The sequence below is a fragment of the Cenococcum geophilum genome (genome assembly GCF_001692895.1).
Source record: "Cenococcum geophilum 1.58 unplaced genomic scaffold K441scaffold_10, whole genome shotgun sequence".
Taxonomy (NCBI): Eukaryota; Fungi; Ascomycota; class Dothideomycetes; order Gloniales; family Gloniaceae; genus Cenococcum; species Cenococcum geophilum.
Genome location: NW_027137568.1, coordinates 698,499 through 702,980, shown reverse-complemented (window position 1 = coordinate 702,980; position 4,482 = coordinate 698,499).

Here is a 4,482-nt window from a genome sequence, read left to right as displayed (position 1 = left end):
TATAAGGAACGGGTGTCCAAATCGTTATGTAATTAGTAGGGTAATATACTTACTTTCTAGGGCAGTTGCTGGGCCAATTAGGGTTTCCGTAACATTGTTGTAGTATACCTATAACCCACCTATATCCGCAAGGCAGAGTAGGAAAGGGGTATCTGCTTTTACTACGTGGAAGTTAACTAGGCTAATTAGAGTCTTAACTGCAACTAATCTAATTAATAAGGTTAAGCCAATGCCAAACTAGACGTTTACGGCCCTAGTCTGCGTAGTATTAATATCCGTATTATTATTTATAGTGGCCTTATATGCAAGGTATTGCCTATAGCCTATAGTAGACTTCTTAGAGGCACCTATGTCAATTATAACGCCGTAGAATTCCTTGGGGGTATAGCGTTCCGTAGTAATATATATAAATAGGTCCTGCTTATAATCTATAACGTTTATAACAGGGGTGCTTACGGAATATTTTTTAGGCGTAACTAAGTATATAAAGGAACGGTCGGCTAATACGGTCGTAATATTAAAGGCTTAGCTGTCTGTAAAAGGTCTAAAAGTGGTTAGGAATGTCTCTAAGGTCTCTTATTCCTAAGTATCTAAGTTAAAGTTAATTATAAGGGCTTCTATTAACTTATTAGGGGGCTCTTCTACTTCCTCTCCTTCGTATTCCAAAATGAACTAGTTAATACGGCTATTAAGTCTCTTTCTAGACTTGTTACGTTCTTCCTAGGTATGCCTTATAGACTAACATCCTTCTTTACCGTATATAAAGCACTTCTGGCTAGTTTGTCTGCAGGGGTATATTTTTATATAGGGGTTGCTGCGGGGGTTATAAGGACTTAGTCGGTACGGGTGCTGCTAGCGGTAACGGCGGTCCGTAAAGTAGACGTCTAAGTCTGTTTGCGGATATTAAATATCCGTAGCAAAGGCTTAAGTGCTGCCCGGTGGGTTTAAGACTTCGTACGTTATAATAGAGGACCGTAAATCGTTAATAAGGCCAGTTAAGGTGTCTATAGGCTTGTAATAGGCGTACTTATAGGGCTCTACTTCCTAGCAGGCCGTAATAAGTCCGCTATACAGGAAGTCGTCTATTCGAAGCTTAGTGTTAAGGCCGTGCTGTAGATGCTGGAGGTCTTTAATAAGAATTTGCAGGCACTCTATAGTCGATTTTTTAGTATTCTTGTTAATTACGGTCCGTAGCTTAGTTATATTCTATTAGGTAAGAATATTACGCTTATATTCTGGTCCTTTAAAGTAGTTATAGGTAGCTTTATATAGCTTATTAAAGGGAACACTAAGGGGGTTACTCTTAAGGTTGGTGTAGTAGTGGTCGAGTACTAGGCCGCGCAGTATAGTAGAGTAGGCTTGGCTAAACTCTTATTTAGAAATGTTAGCCTTTTGGCAAAGGTCCGTAAAGATGGTCAGTTTAAAGTCAAAATTGTCGTTTTCACCGCTATACTTAGATTCGTCGGTATAGAGCTTAGCCAGGTTAGCTAGTTCCTTACTATAGGTCTTTACTTAGGTGCGTTACAGATCTATAACTTGCGGATCTATGGCTTGCGNATATATAGCTTGCGGATATATAGTTTGCGGATATATAGTTTGCGGATCTGTGACTTAGGTAGGTTATAGATCTGTAGCTTTAGCGATGGAAGGGTTTTGGTCCGTATTTTGGTTTACGGGGGTATTACGGTCCGTAACTTGGGTACTAGGTGTGCTTTAGCCCGTAAAATTAATTCCAAAATTGCTTAGGTTTATAGGACGGATTTAGTTAAGTAGGTTAGGTATAAGGCTAGCGATGCTATTAAGTTTAGGAGAAGTAGAGAGATTATTAGTGGCTTTAACCTAGTCTAGGATTTTCTCTTTAGTCCATTCCGTTTGGTCCTCCTCTGTCACGGAACCCGACCGTAGGGGCCTCCATAGGAGAGCCCCGTGCTCTCGCGTAACACCTCGCGTATAGCTTATGTCAGCTACGCGTAGGTATATCACCTCCTTACGCCCTCGACCCTTACGATCGATCGCGTAACGTCTTGTAGACTCCTTGAATACATACGTCTTGTAGCCATTGCCCCCGTACCATGATATTACGTTGCGCCTTTTTACTACTGACGCTTAGCCTACGACCAATTCTACGTCTCTGTAATACTGCAGGCGCTGCCAGAAGCAGCGTGTCTATAAATTACCCCACTTTATACTTCCAAGGAACCCATAATAGTAAGACGATATTCCTTACTAGCTACTATATTAAACCCAAAGAATAATCTAATACCTATACTTAACCTACGACACCAATTAATCCCAGAAGAATTTAATTTATTAGCCCTAGCCTTAACCCCTAAGGAGATGGACACCAATAATGTCTTATCTTTTATTAACTATATAACTACGGATAAGCAAGCGGAAGGGCTACTACCTATTAAAATTAAAATATAAGACGCTAAGATATTTGCAAAAATGGTAGCATAAGAACCCGATAAATACTACCGCCTTTTATAGAACTACTACCTAAAGCTTACATAAGCCGAGATGCGTGCTACCTAAGATTATAATATTATCTAAGACCTACAAGCTTATAAGGCGCTCGCTAATAACACGCGTTAAGAAACTAAAGATAACCTCTGCGTATCTGAACGCGACGTCTAACAGTTAAAGAAGGCTAAGATCGCTCTTATTGCTACAGTTACTAAAAAAGAAGGCATAATTAAATACCTATAATCTTAGCTTAATAAGCACATTTATAATAACGCCAGATACCTCTTTACTGCATATAATACCACCTAAGTCTCTACGCCCCCGGTAACTTTACCTACTTAATGCTTAACAGAGGGTTAGTACTAAAGTAGCGATAATAAAAGCTATAATAATTAGACCTAAGCTGCTACCGTAGGGTTTAATATACGCTACCCTAATTCCCTAGTCTTCTAGGGAGACCGTAAGGAATATAGCTACTAGAAGATGCAAATCCGCGAGAAACTAACTTAGAGCGCCTACCTTTTTCCTATGGAAGATATTAAGATTAGCTATATTATTGGATGAATAAAGGGTATACTATTTAACAGACTCTTCGCCTAATGGGAGACTAATAGCCCCTAGAAGTAATAGTCCTACTAAAAAGTCCTTAACGATCTTAACCTAATATACCGCGACTATAACCTAGTGGCCACTAGCTAAGCTAAACTACGTGCCCTAAAGATAAGCCTTACTAAATTATTTAACGAGTTTTATGTTAAATTCTGGGAATATATTAGAGTCCTTGCCCGAGATAATGCTAAAGACTAGAAAGATCTCCTTAAAAAAGTTACTTATCGCCTTAGTTACGTAGCCGCCAGCCACAACTATAACAATATTTATAATATGGTAGCAGCCCTACGGAAGATTAAATAACAACTAAATTAGATTGCCACTGCTAACTTTTACCTAAAGACCTCCCTATAGAAGCCCTCTGGGCCTACTAAACCTATATATACTAAGCCACCGACACCTACTATCTTAAATCCCACCGGAGCTAATATTGACCTCGCTATACTAACCTTTCCGAAAAAACTCCTAGATGGAGAGCGCGAGCTACTCTAGAAACTAGGATGCTGCTATAGATGCTATTAAGAAGGCTGTTATTACGAAAACCTAAATTACTTAATAGCTAGGTTTAGTAACCGCCGCCTAATACCTAACCTAATACCTTAAATACTAAATATATCGCTATACGCCGCTACCGTATAAGACGAAGATGTAGTAATAGTAGTAGGGTTAGATACGGAAACGGAAAACGCTAAGTCCTAGCCCTAAGTCGCGGGTTAGGACGCCCTAATAATGGAGGGATCTATATATTGGCCTGCTTAATAGATAATACAGTAAAGATAAACGGACGGAAATAGATAGTTTTACCTATAATAGAAACTACTGCCAAAAAATAATATAAAAGTTGTTCTATAATTAATTGCGGAGCTACTAATAAATTTATAGATACTTAATTTATGCGTACCTATAACCTACCTACCTTGCCCCTTACTAAAGCCCGCGCCCTATAACTCGCTAACGGTAGTTATACCGCATAGAAGATTACCTATATGGTATAACTCTACCTAGATATAAATGGGCACCAGGAAGAGCTCTAGGCCTATATTATACCACTTGCCAACTACCCTATTATTCTTAGAATAAGCTAGCTTAAATAATACAACCCCACTATTAACTGGAAAAAGAGAGAAGTAACCTTTAACTCTAAATACTGTAGAGAGACTTGCCTTAGGTATAGCCTAGCCACCTCTATTTACTCCCTAGGATATTAACCTAAGAAACCCCTTATTATTCTACCTACGACTAACTGCTACTACGTAAGTACCGCGGCCTTCTACCGCATAGCACGTAGGAAAGGCTGGACTGTTGCTATAGCCTCCTAATTATAACTATATAAGCTTAATAAAGAACAGGACTACGTCCTCTATAGTAATAGGATAGANATAGTNAACCTNTTAGAANATAANNCCC